General features: G+C 28.5%; 1 protein-coding gene across 1 annotated transcript in view; it reads right to left on the bottom strand.

Annotated features, from left to right (window-relative positions):
• Nucleotides 1-14,914, bottom strand: part of LOC121116571 (neuroligin-1) — a 437,035-nt gene that overhangs the window by 362,190 nt on the left and 59,931 nt on the right. The gene's annotated exons all lie outside the window — the stretch shown is intronic.

The raw sequence follows: 14,914 nt of genomic DNA, 5'->3' as shown, positions 1-14,914 counted from the left end.
AACTGAGATGTTCCCTCCTAACAAATGAAAAAATTATGATAACAGTTTTGGAGAAAAAAACTGTTTTGGTTACAAGTAAAAGAAGTATCGTATTCTTCATAGGTGATATTTTCTATAACTTTACATGTACATAAAACAGTTTGTAATATCCCCTGTTAGAAAAACAATCGTAAAATGACATGGTAACATGTTCCAACAGGCCCTTTTTCTAAAACATCAAGAAATTAGCATCCACATTTCCCTTAATTAAAATAATCCCTTAATTGTAAATTTCCTTAAAATTACAATTTTTTTTGGTGATGTAAGATAAAACTAAACTTGTGTAGAAGATAAATTTCCAGAAAAGAAATCAATATTTTGTAATAATTCAGTGATTTTTTCATTCTTCCTGATGTAAAAGATTATATATTTTTATTTTCTTAATTTATAACTGGATATGTTTTGTCAATTGTTATCATTGTCCATAGGTACGGGAACAGTTACATCAACTTCTCAGAACCAAGAAAATTTAGCTTTATTTTGCTATTGCGACACGTTTCCTTGTCTTGCTGTCAGATCCAAGGTCAGTCTTTCATGATACATTGGATTCAGGGAAGACTTTGTTGAGAAGAACACTGATGTAGACATTAGTGATGAACTTCAGGCCCTGCTTGAAGATGAAGTGCGGCATAACATGACCATAACTGCAAACATTGCCAATAACCATAACTTACTTGGGGATTTTATAATCTTAAGATCGTTTTAAGGACTATTTCCCAAAAATCTTATGTTTCTCAAGTTATGATTCTAGGTTCGACAGACATTTTTTTAATCTAAGAAGAACCCTGACAAGATCTTTCACAGGAATATTTTGTTTTATCTTGATAAAATCATTGGTTCGGTTGATCATTTTATCCTCGTTTGACGGGGTCACAACCTATACCATATGATTTTTTCTGTATTAGTATTTTTTTTTTGTAGTAAAAAAACTTTGTAGGGGATGGGACTAGGCCAGAGAAAATTGCGAGTATTAAAAAGAACTAACCTTTTAATGCATAAAAATTATTAGATTACTTAAAAGCACTATTACTATAATTTTTTTTATTTTTTTTCATGACTTAGCAAATAAAACTTTAATTTTATTTGAATTATGATTTAAAAATAACTACCAAAAATAAATAAAAATAGTCAAAAAGTCAAGTAATACTTGGTTAACAATCATTGAAGTTTTAAAAAATAAGTTAAAAAACATATTTTTAAATATACCCAAATAGTGGATAGTAATTATTTAACTCTACGTTTGTGACATCCCTTACATAAAAAAAGGGAGAGTGAACTATTAAAAAAACCTGAAAATAATATGATACATAATTACATGATTAATATTTGAACAATTTTAGATAATACTTGTATGAATAAAAAACATCAATAAAAATAATCTTAAAAACATGAGTTTGGAGTTACAACAAAATATGATTTTTTATTCTCATAGCTAAAACATGCATTTTTTGCTATGGCAAAAACTTTAAGAATTTTTTCGGAAAACAAAATAACAGTAAGCAACACAGTTACTTAAATTACTCAACATCTTTTAAAATGGCTAAATATACAAATCAATCCTAAAAGTATCATTTATCATGATAAGTAAAGAATTATATATCATCAAATCTAATGTTTCAGAAGCATATTGAAAAGTAATGTCAATAAACTCTCGATTGAATGGAGTAAGAAGCATTTTTATAAGTCTAGTTCAGTACCGGAGGGTTTATTTTATGGTTACAGATCTATAAATATATTTTGTAACTGTCTAGCGGCATTTAACCACAGCAAGAACTATATTTTGCTTAGAAAAACTGCTTGTATCAGATCGGATATTTATGTTTATAATAAAATATGAATTGATGAAATTTTATTCTTGTTAACATACATTTATAAAAGTACAATACTAAAAGAGCAATTGGCTTCATAACACAGCAAAGTTCATTTATACCTTAATCTCCATAAATGCATCAAGTCAGCACTTGGTAATTTTGAAATATCTTCCTACCTATATTACACTCTTAAGTATGAATTTAGTAGAGGGTTTATTAAACATTATGTATGTATGTGTATCTATGGAAGAATGAATTAACTAAATGAATGTACTTTTTTAAGAATACATTCATACAAATATAAGTACTTATGGTATATAACTATCTAAACGATGTATAATATATAGTAGGATTAAGGCCTATTTGGTATAGTTAAGTATTTATACGCATATCCATTATAAATATAAAGTTATAAATGTTTAGTCTGTGAAGATAATGATATGAAATTACCAATGGCTGGAAGTAATTATTTACTGCTCGATTTACTTCATTGAAATTCTATAAAAGGAAGTTGATCCCCTTTAGATTATATCTAACGTTTATTTTTTAAGTATGGACACATAATTCATAGTTATTTAGGACATACGTATAAAGTGTCAGCATTCAACATTTGTATGGTATATATTTAGTTTTGCTTCATCATATTGTGCAACGTTTGGTTCTCCAAAACAGATCAAGATATTGATTTATTTCTTTTTTTTACAGGGTGCACAAACATCAATTCCTTATTTATCATGCATGGAAATCAAGCTTTAGAAGTAGTAGCAGGGTAAGCATTCTTAAGGTGATATTTTAAAGTAGTTATGAAAATTGACAAACCAATGACAAACATCTGAAGAACTTCTGTGCAGAATGAAAATTCGTATATAGTGAAAAATTAATTGGGATTACAATTTCGAGAGATGGTTCTATTGTGGGGATCTCTGGAACTCAAAGCGAATACTGATTTTGGTCTTTTAAAAATATAGTAATTTATCAAATCATTGGAAAAAAATAAGAGTTTGTATAAAATTAGTTTGGTTTCATATGTGGTTCATTTATTCAGATACATTACATATTTAAAGGGAAAAAAAAAAGATGATGTTCAGAAAAAGTTCATTTAAGGTTCTAAGCCTCTGTACATAAATGAAGCTCGTTTTTTTTCTTCAATTTTCCAATGGGGACTTAGCTTGAAAAGCGTCGAATCAGTATGAAAGTATCTTAACTTTGACTAGAGAGTGAGACTTATAAATAGTAAGGATTCTTGGGCGTTATTACTGACTGAACTTCTATTTGGAAAGAGATTTTTCATGGAACCTCTAGAAATATTATAATCGTCTGGTAATCGTTGGTGATTATTGAAAGAAGATGACCGAGTCCATGAAACTATTTCTGACAGTGTTTTTAGCTTTTGGGATCTTGTGAGTCAGACAACTTCAAGTCTCGCTGTCACCCAAGAGACGAATTTCTTCAAATACAATATATGACATCAGGAAGTATTATATACTGTGGTGTTCAATCCTAAGTCCATCTTGCAGCTAAGAGAAATGAAAAGAATAATAAATTACACAAATAATAACTTTACGGATCAACCTACTCCATGTTTATAAATCTAGGGTGCATATCTGTATCTAAAATCCAAAAGACAACGCAGAGTGTCAGCATTAAAGAAACATCTATTATAGTAAGGAATCGCTTCCTCCAATTTACTTATCTCTAGTAGATGGCGCTCTAAACGGCCAGTGTGAGCTTTTTAGAAATACATTTAGTAACTCCAGAGAAAAGAGTTATAGGATGGCAATTTCTTAACTTTTCGTATACAATTCCAAGAAGAAAAAAAAGAAAGAAAGTTTGCATTCTATGGCATGGCCTTGGAAACCTCACGGCAACAATTTTAAGACTGATGTATTGTCAAAAATAATGTGAAGCCAGTTAAAGGACGTCGTGAAGAGCTTTCAACGTTATCGTGCCCATTGTGACTTGTGATGACATCTCCTCTACGATGGAACTATTTAAAGGTAGATTTTATTATGAACAAAGTGCACCTATCGATAAATGCTGCCTGCTCAAATAGGTCAAAGGTATCCATAGGTATAGACAGACTCGTTGATTGAACGTTGGACCTCTTGGTGGTGCAGGACAAAAACAGAAGAAACCCAAGGCTATGATTTATTGATATTTTTTATAATCACACTGAAAGATAAACCTTATATTTTTAAGGGAGGAATTGATTAGAGCTTGTTTTTTCAATATCTCTCTCCTTTTATTTTATTATTGTTTTTCTTCTCATTTTATAACAACTTGTATTTGGTTGGGGAAATAGTAATTTCATTATTTCACAAAATTTCAATACTTTATAAGAAGTGTTACATTCATCCGGTTTAAGCCAAATATATCCTGTCAATAACTTGTTGCTAACGAGACTTCAACTTTTAATGTCCCTATAGCAAAAACTCGGACTACTAATTTTCACAGGCCGTTATTGAGGCCAAATTTTTACCCTCAAGCGGGTAGGCTATAGACAGGAAAAGGTGGTAGTGACTTGAGTTTCTTTTTGTATCCATCCTTCTACAAATAGTTCAAAACGGTTTAGATAACGATGCTAAGCTCCTGGGCGCTACAACCACTGCTGATATGACGGTCTTTCTCGATATTTTCCATGGTTTCATTTGCATTTTCGACAAAAACTTGACAGTACGTGGTGCATCATTCACCTCCACTAGGCCCGAACTACACCGAAAAATGTAAAATATGGCGATTTTCTTTCTTTGAGTGATCCTTACTTGACGCACGACAATTCCCGACTGAACCAACCAATCACAATAATATTACAAAAGTGTTTATAGTCTACACTCACAACATTACAACATCTTATTGCATGATCATATTTAAAAAATAATAAACAATAAAAAATATCCACGCACAAAAAGTTAGTTATGTTTCAATTTAATGTACCATCTTTTTGTAAAAAAAAAGTTGTCTCCCTAAAACATCTAATTATAAATTTTTTTAAATTGGTACAAAAAAATGAAAAAATCAACTTGTATGACTGAAGTAGTTTTTTTACAACACCAAAATAAATATTTCTTATTATTGTCAACGTTATTAAACATAAATTACAGCAATCATACGACCCTTGATTTAATGTGACTTAAAAATAAGATAGAAATTGTGCAACACTGGAAAAATTAACATTATCTTTCAAACCGGGATTTTTATTTTTCCAAATTTGCTCTACTTTTTTTAACAACATCTGCTTGATGTATAACCATTTTATCTTTTATTATGAATTATCCGTTACTTCCTCTTAACCCCCAACACTAGTACTTTTGTCAAGCCCCCTTAACATTAAAATGTATACATATTTTTTACCAATGTATTTGTATTTAGTTGTTGTTACAGAGGAAACTATAATCATAATTAAACAAATTGAATGAATTTTACTATAATATTTCAATCTGTAAATTCATAATTTAAAATAAAAATTGAAGAATAAAAATACATAACTTTAATTACTAAAATTTAGATTTTTTAATTAGTTAATAAATTAACCTTAAAAATACATTTTATATAAAGAATAATACACCTTATATTCACTTTCATCTCTCATTTTGATATGCATCATGGGGATAATAAATTGTAGGAATGCATCAAAAATATTATTTGAAACAGCGATAATTTGTTAATAAATGTCTCTGGAGTGGTTAAGCACTCAATGAAATAAGTGAAGGTAAATATTTTATACAATTATAAAATAATTTATAATTAGGGGAACAGTTACACAGCATATATATTTAAAAAAAAAAAATTAGAATATGATTTATCAAAATATTCTAATATCTTAAAAAATATACCAAAATTTTTATATCATAAATGTCTAATTTCAAATACATTTAGTATATCAAACTGTTCTTATGTAATAAACTATCCATATATATTCAATAATATTCAATGTCATATTTTGTAAAATTAAAATAAAGGAGAAATATTTTTATATAAGAGATGATAACTAATCATTTTCTTTATTATATAAACCAAAATATATTTATATTTTATTTAAAAATTGTTATTCAAGAGGTAGATAAAATAGAATGACGGGATAGATGAAAGGAACTTATGCATACTTAATGCTTATATATTTCAGTTGTACATAGGAGTTGATGTATGTATATTTGAATTGGCATTTTTATTTTTTGAAATATGAAAAAAAAACAAATAAAATTTTAGAACAAGACATAAAATATTTTTATATAATGTAACTTAATAAATTTGTTATCCTATTTTAATTCCATAGGCATTTAATGTAAGAATCATTCATGACTTTGAAGTTACGTACATGTCCTTTATACATTTTAGAAAGGGCTATAGGGAAACAAAAATATACTTGAATATACAAATATGAGTATTAACAGTTTATTTTAGAAAACCAAGGGTAATAATATAAATTTTTGTTTCACACACTTTTTAAAAGTCATGCCAGATAGGTGATGTCCCCCATTGTCCATAGTCTGAATAAATCAAACTTGAATATTTTAAAACCCAGTCATTTTTTCATTTATTTTTTTCTCTTTCAATAAATTTCTATAGGGATATTTAAAAAGTATAGTTTTTAATACAAAATGAAGCAACATTTAATAAAAAACATATCTTATCTTATAATTGAGGATAATTTGGTACTTTGTCGATTTTACAAGAGTCTTATAAATGTTTGCATAATAAATCCAATTTTAATTACTTGATTTGGACAAAATGCCACATTTTAATATATTTGCATAACAGCAAATCAAATAACACTAATTGTAGCTCTCCAGCATCATTATCCGTACAGTTATTCGCGTTCAAGAAAAAAGAAAGAAAACAAAGAAATTCATGTTCATTATAAGATAAAAAAAGAATAGATTTGTAAAATTATATAGAAAGTTTTCTAAGATATGAAGGTTCATCATAGGCATATTTTTTTAAATTGTATGCTAAGTTTAAAGTTTTACTGATGATATCATTTTAAAAATTTCCTATCAATTTTTTTTTTACATTTAAATCAATGAAAGGAATGGATGGCTCATTATGTCTACATAATTTAATAAAAATTGGATATCTTTTCTATCTTCCTTTTATAATCGACAAAAGTATTAAAACGAAAATTGATGGACTGAAACCCTTACAATGAAGTAGATGTCATAATGTAAACATAATCAAAGTTTTATATCTTATTTGAGTCTAATTTCAGAGTCATAACAAAGCGATATGACAAATAATGTTTTGATTTAATAGTTTGACATAATGACAAAGAAAAAATAACAAACAATAAATCAAGAAAACTGATAATAAAAGATGATATTTCAGGATGTTGTAAACAAAAAAAGCCTATCAAAAACTCCAGAGAACCCCAAAATTCATTGTTATGACATAAATCCATAGTTGTTTTTTTATTCTGTTTACATAACTATAAAGAGTTTTTATGGGGTATGAACATTGTTGATGTCAGCCATTGTGGTGGTCAGTGTAAACAATCATGTTTACACTACAATGAAAACCATTTTTTTAATAATATTATGGAAACATTATGAAATATACCCTGCATTGCATTATTTCTAACTTTACCCACCCCAATTCCTCGTAGAGGCTGCAGGCGTGGTGGTAGATTTTTATAAAAATGTATTTAATTATTTACATCTTCAACTTTCATTTTTCAAAATATAAACCTTCAGCCTTAATCATGGCTACAATTCTTCCACGGAAGAAATTTCAGAGTCTCACAACATAGTTATCCAGAAGGGCAACCTATTGCTCCTCAACTCATTTTTGAGGGCGTTGACAAACAAGTTGAGGTTTGCACAGGCTTCCCACATAGCACAAGTTTCTTGATATAGAGGAACACAGTCAAGGGATTATAGGCGACAAAGGTTGGAGGCCAGAAATCAAGTTGATTAGATCGTCTAGGCTGTCTTGGCCTTGTGCCCTGGAGCACCATCTTGATGCCACATGCAGTTACCCTGAGGATAGGTCTTGTCCAACCAGGGCTTCACGTTTGTGTTCATGAAATCAAAGTACTCTTTGGCTCTGGCCCTGAGCTCCTTTGGGGATCTAAGCTGGGACATTGCACGTGTGGTCCACACTCCATCTCTTCTTGTCTGAGAATACAAGAACAGTGGATCTGCTTTCCCCTATGGAGTCTGCTGACTCAGGCTGATTCAATGAGAAGCATATGCAAATGTATTTTCACAATGGACAATCTCACAAATACAGGGCACTGCTTTTTTGCCACGGAGAAGGTCATCAATTTGTTGTCTCTTTCCTTCCATTTCAAACACAAACTATTGTCTGATTTGCTTCAGTTTGTAAAATTATAATACATTTAGTATGAATTAAAGTTAGTGTATCACGGCTCTTATGCCCAGTTTTATTATGTACTAATATATCCTAATTTGTAAAAAAAATATATATGTTATTTTATCGTTATATAATCTTATTTCTATATTGTTGATAAAAATTAAACTATCCCAATTTTCTCGTTACTAAAAAAGGGGAACACTAATTTTGTAAAAATCAATTGAAGACAATAATCGAATTTATCTTTGGGCGCAAAATCCAAAACTGATTTTAGCTTTTGCTCAGGTATCTTAATTATGAAATATGAGGGGTTATAGAGATTCGGGACTATAATTGTACATAGTTATTTTTTACGCTTAAAGCAATCTCCAAATTAAAAGTAGGATAAAAAAAATTCATGTAAATGTGTGTTTATCATTAGAAAATATTTTTAATGATTTTTAATCGTGTTTTAAACTTGATTTATTTTCCTTTTTAGCTCTTTAGACTCTTACAACTTATTTATATTACAAAGTGATGATGAATATCATAGCTTATTTGATAAAAAAATATTATTCATAATTTTTTTATATGAAAATTTATTTAAATATTCATCTCCAAGGGTTTTTGTTCCATTTCGAAGTGATCTCAATGCTTAATGGTGTGTACTAACAAATAATCAACATTATCATCATATTTTTTATAATTTTATTGTCAATTTTATGACGTCATGGCTTGTAAAAAGAAGATAGAGGAAATCAAAGGAAGATACTTCTAACTTGATCATCCTTCTAAAAAGATGTTTGAATTTGGATTTCGAATTGACGAGGGGCCCGAGAGGATAATTCATCTGAGGAAAACTACCAAACCTCATAAAGGAGTAAAGTGGACTTCTTCCTTTGTAATGAGATACTAGGATTGAAACAATACACGATTTGTAGAGAATTTGAATATTTCAAAATGGGATCAAATAAAAAAACTATAAAATGAACAAAAATCCTTGGATATGCATACTTTTTTAATAGAACTTTTTTTAAATTATACCCATAATTCTTTTTTTGACATATAAGCTATGATAATCCTCATCACTATGTATTATAAATAAGTTGTTAGAGTCTAATGAAGAGTGTCGTTTTTCATCTTTTTCACCCTAAAAATGGAAATTTATCGAGTTCAGAACAAAATACAAGAGCATAAAGTATATTTTAGAGACGTTATTCCCTGAATAGCAATTAATTATTTTTCTTTTCTTATGAACAAAATTTCATATGGTATAAATTTTGTTAAAAATCCTGGAATATAAAAAAATGGTTTTTACAAAAAAAAGAACAATAATTGAATTTATAATTTGAAAATTTTCTTAGTCTTTTCCCTTCTAGATTATTTAAAAAAGATATGATTTTTTCATTTTTTAGATTGTTGGATAAGTTTATTTCACAAATTTTTGCCCTTGTTCTGGATGTCATTAAATAACTTTATTTTTTTGTCTTTATACATCAGTTTTAAAACTGATAATATGAAGGACCGGTCTCCAAGTTTTGATAGCACCATTCTTAAGACTGATCTTGATTGAATAAATACGGACTGACACAAGACTTATTATACATTTTAAATGATTCAGAACAGGAGTCAGAAATATCTTTTGAATTTGGAAACATATACCATGATACTATATTTTATGTTGTTGTTTTTCTTTTTAAGACTAATTATAACACAAAATCATGGAAATGTTGTAAAAAGACTTGTTTCTACTTCAAAAATTACTCTTTAGCCTATAGTTGCAAACATTTCCACTGAAAATTCATTTTTATGATTATTAGTATAAAAGCAAGCAGAAATACAGAATTGCTATCAAAGTGGAAAAAGTTGAAATTCTCTTGTTTAGTTTAATTTTTTTATGGATTCATTATATTGGTGCAAATGAACAGTATTTTAATGAAACTTGCAGAAATTACAAAATAAATTCATCAATTTCCTTTTTTTTTTAATAATACAATGGTTTTATGCTTGTTTTTCAAACTTTAATTTATTTTTTCTCTCCATTGTTTCTAAATCCTTAAGACTGCATGACTACTTTCTACAACATTAAGAAATTTAAACTTTCTTTCCGGAAAAATATAGCGAAAGATATATTTTAAAATTTCATTTTATTTTAAAGTTATGATATGTTATTTATTGAATGGCAATTAATTAAAAACACATCAATATTTTTAAATTTAAAAATATATAGGAAATCATAATTATATGAAAATCATTTAAAAAAAATGTCTGTTTAGTTTTTATGTACTTATAACATCAAACCCATTTTGGGTCAATTATGGACAGTGTAGTCATGTGTTTGGGATAATATAAAATACCCAAAAATGGGTAATGCATTTACTTTCACCTTTCTTTAATATAATAAGTAGGGAGAACATAAATTGGAATTTTTTGCCTTAATTCATTACTTTAAAAGAAGTATTATATTAATTCAATTAAAGCATGTCCAGTTGTGATGAATTAGTGGCAACGAAGATCCAACTTCATAATGCCCTTCTCGTCAAAGCCCTTGTCCCTATTGTTAAAAACTCAAAAAAACGATTTTCCCAGGCCTTTATTAGGGCCATATTTGTACCCCAAGTGCAATAGCTATAGACAAAAATAATTAGTAGTCAATTACTACTAGGTCCAAAATGTATGGTGGATGCATAAGAAATTCCCATCTGAGCTTGCAGAGCTTTTTGCACGTCAACAAAGATATGTACAATGTACCGTTGTCTCATCTTCAACAATGCTGACCGCTTCTGTTCGATCACCAATTTCAAACAGTCGAGTTATTCACAGAGGAGGGAAGAATTGAGCAAAAATAAAATTGCTCGAACCACTGTTGTGCAACACAAACGGAAATAGTATTAGCCCCGTATACATCAAACATTTTCTTTGTCCCTTTCGACGTTTTTTTCCCTTTCTGGTAGTAAAAATGTAAAAATGGCGTATTTCATACTCGACGAGCAACAATTCACCACTGAACCAGCTAAGCGTAATATAACATAAAGTACATAAAGCTTTCGTAGTAAACATTCACACCTTTACAACATCTTATCGAATGATCCCATGTGTCATATAATCAACAACATTTACTTACCTTAAAAAAATTATTTTTCCCCGACCCAATATAATTTAGCCTGATATGGCCTTTCAAATATAATCTATCAATTTGCAATTTTTGAATTGTCATAATAATTTTTTGGTAGTTATTGTGCAACTTTCGACATCTCCAAAAGAAAAATATGAATATTTTGGCTGTAGACAATCACAATAATTTTCCATGAAAGAATACAAACATAATGAATACTAAATTTTATAAAAATTCCTTCTTCCTGGCTTTTGGGTTGACGAGGCACATATCTTATCAAATATTAAAACTATAATATGGTTACGGTCGTGTTTTCCATATTATGAAATTCTTGTAATATATTGCATTTTTTTATTTCAAGTGATAAAATTAGTCGCATCAGTTTTATGTGTTCTTTGAATTACTCACAAAATTAACAAATCTATAATGTTCCTTTAATTGGAGTTGCAGTGATTAATTTTTCCTTCATTCTGTATGTTTCAAAATAACAAAAAAAAATTAGCAATATTTTTGATTTACTAAAGAAACACAAAATTCATGTAAAATATTTACCACGAAATTTGAAATCATAGAATGAATAATTTAAATTTTGCAAAAAATTAATTTATTATTTTTCCATTTCTAACTTTAATGTTGACAAAAAAATTTTAATTTAAAAAAGCAAGATTTCAGGACAAAAAAAAAAGATATTAAACAAAAAAATTGGAAAACGTAAAATTGTGTGGCCTTGTATATGTAACTAGAAACGAAAATGAGATATTCTGCAATAAATGTTAACAATACTAATAAAATCAGTTAAAAACTTCACTAAACTTTATAGAACGCTGAGTATTAGCAAATTAATATGACTTTTTGATTGAACTCGAACTTTGATAAACTTTATATATGCTTCATTAGTTTTTATAAGCTCACTTCTGAAGGTGTAAAGCATCAAATAATATAGAATATAAATCATGATGTTAACAGGAATTTGTTTCATTTTAGAAGCTTTTTATAAAAAAATAAATTGGTGATAGTTTAATTTAATTCAAACAAAGTTACAGGAATGATAATGACTAAATATTTTTCATTTAAAGTAAAAGAAAAAAGACATTCATAAGCCTTAAAGCTTATTAAATATGATGAAATTGTCCCCAATTACGAACTCCGGACGATGCCTAGTGGCCCTAATGGCAAAATACTTCGTAATTCAATGTTTTCAGAAAGCTATGAGTATGTTCACAAATTTTTTCCTCTGATTTTATCTATACATAGAAATAATATGGGCTAAGGTCGGGTGTGTAATAGGGCTGAGCTTTAGAGTAATAAAATTTTTTGTATGTTCATCATACGTTATTAACAAAACCAGGTATGAAGATATGTATTCTACAATGTAATACAAATGTAATTTTGTATCGAATGGTATTTTATAGTTATGGTTCATATATCATTTGTATAAATTGACCATTAGACTCTGCAGATAGATATTGTATATGTATTTATATATTATATTGAATACAGGAAGGAAATATTCTTATTCAATATATGTTTATTAGAGTGGACCTTATATATATATATTATTTTTTTTCACAATGTTGGGAGTAGACAATGTAGATAAATATTTCATTTGAAAAAAGGAATAATAATAAAGAAAAAATCAAGTATGAATCATATTGATCAATGATTTCAGAAGCGAAAACCTTGGTTCAATGAGTCTGTTTCAGCAGTTCGGCAGAAATCTAGACACACATCTAACTAATATCATTTGTGATTAAACAAGGGGAAGTGGGGGCTTATTCGACGTCATTAAATTAAATATTGATAAAAAAAACTATTCAAAAAAGTTCTTTGAATAAGTAAAATAAAACATCCTTTAACAAAAGTGTTATTTAATAAGATGGGAACAATTTATCATTCAGTTGGAAAATCTGAAAAAAATATTCTTAACTTTTCCACCATAAAGAAATCATAATGACACATGGACTTGGATGACACACTCTGCTTCACAAATTTAAAAGAGTTTGGTGAATTTAAATATGAAGGTGGTGGGTGGACTACCTCTAATAAGGTTAAGAACTACTAGTTTGCAGGGTGAACAAAAAACTGTGATTTGTAAAATGTAATAAACTCAACCTGTTATTTATAAATTTTGTAAACAATAATTATATTTCATTAAAAATTATCCCATGAATGCTGCGAACTTTTTTGTCTTTTACGTATTACAATACATCTTTTTATTATTTAAAAAAGTTTTAAAGTTTTAGCAGCTTATGCGTGCGAATTGTAACCATTGACGACTTAAACCTAATATTTTTAATTTTTTTATCAAAATGAAAATGTTTTAAACCATAATTTTCCAACAATTCGAAAAGAAAGAAGACAAATTTAATAACCACTCTAGTATATACACGTAATATATAAATGTTATCGTTCATGTGAGAGGTAAAAGGGGGAAACTGTGCTTATTGATGAGATAAGAGCTACGGTCTAAATATAATAACATTTGTTTTGATTGTTATTGTAACAATCACAAAATATAAAAATTAGACAATTTTGTTTACAAATAACCGAAAAATTAGACAATTTTGTTTACAAATAACCGAAAAATTACACAATTTCGTTTACAAATAACGGAAAAATTAGACAATTTCGTTAACAAATAACTGAAAAATTACACATCCTACATAATAGGTTGGGGAACAAAGCAATATCCGATTTAAGCCAAGTATGTTCTGTTCTGCTTCTTAGCTTGTTGCCAACACGAATAATTTTTTCGTAAAAGCCCTTGTCCTTATTTGGAAAAACTCGGACAAGCCTCTATTGAGGCCAAATTTGTACCCCTAAGCACTTTGCCCACTGACACAAACATGTACTTGTTACTTGATGTCAGGTCCTAATGATATGGTTGATGCCTAAGAAATTGCCGTTTGAGCTACCATAGCTGCTGGCGCGTCAACAAAGATATGTCCTCCCTGGCGTTATCTTGATAATGTCTTGTTGTCTCCTATTTACCAATCTTCAAACGGTCGAGTCAGAACTTAGAGAAAAATAAAATTGCTTTCGACGGGTTTTTCCCTTTCAGGTAGTCAAAATGTAAAATATGGCAAATTTCTTTGTTTGGGACCTAATTACTCGACGGCCGATAATTTACGACTAAACCAACCAGATGCAATACTGTTAATACAGCGTAAGTAATATACAATCACAACTTTATCTGATGATTTGATTTGATCAATGATGAACATGATATAACAGACTTAGTTAAAAAGGTGCTGAAAATATGAAATTACTATTTCCCCAGCCTAATACCTATATATAAATACTTTTTTTTAAATACATCCTTTGATTCTATACCAGGTAGTGAATAAGCATTGTACCACCTTGCCTTTTGTACATTATTTTAATTTGAATGACATTATCTAAGCTTGGACATGTTAGTCATCAAAAAGAGATACAATGCACCATATTTAAATTTAAACGAAAAATTATTTTTCAAACATAATTAAAACTAATTCTTGAAGACAGTGATAGCAAACTGAAATCCACATTTTTCCGTCCCTTTCTTCCTTTTTTCATTACGTAAAATTACCAAATCAGCAATGCATCAAATACTTATTTTCTACACTATATCTACAAAAGAAACATTTATTTTTACTCAAAAAAACTTGTACATCATAAGTAA

This window comes from Lepeophtheirus salmonis, chromosome 4 (genome assembly GCF_016086655.4).
Source record: "Lepeophtheirus salmonis chromosome 4, UVic_Lsal_1.4, whole genome shotgun sequence".
Lineage (NCBI taxonomy): Eukaryota > Metazoa > Arthropoda > Copepoda > Siphonostomatoida > Caligidae > Lepeophtheirus > Lepeophtheirus salmonis.
The sequence above is the reverse complement of the archived record's forward strand: the minus strand, read 5'-3'. Positions and strand labels throughout refer to the sequence as shown.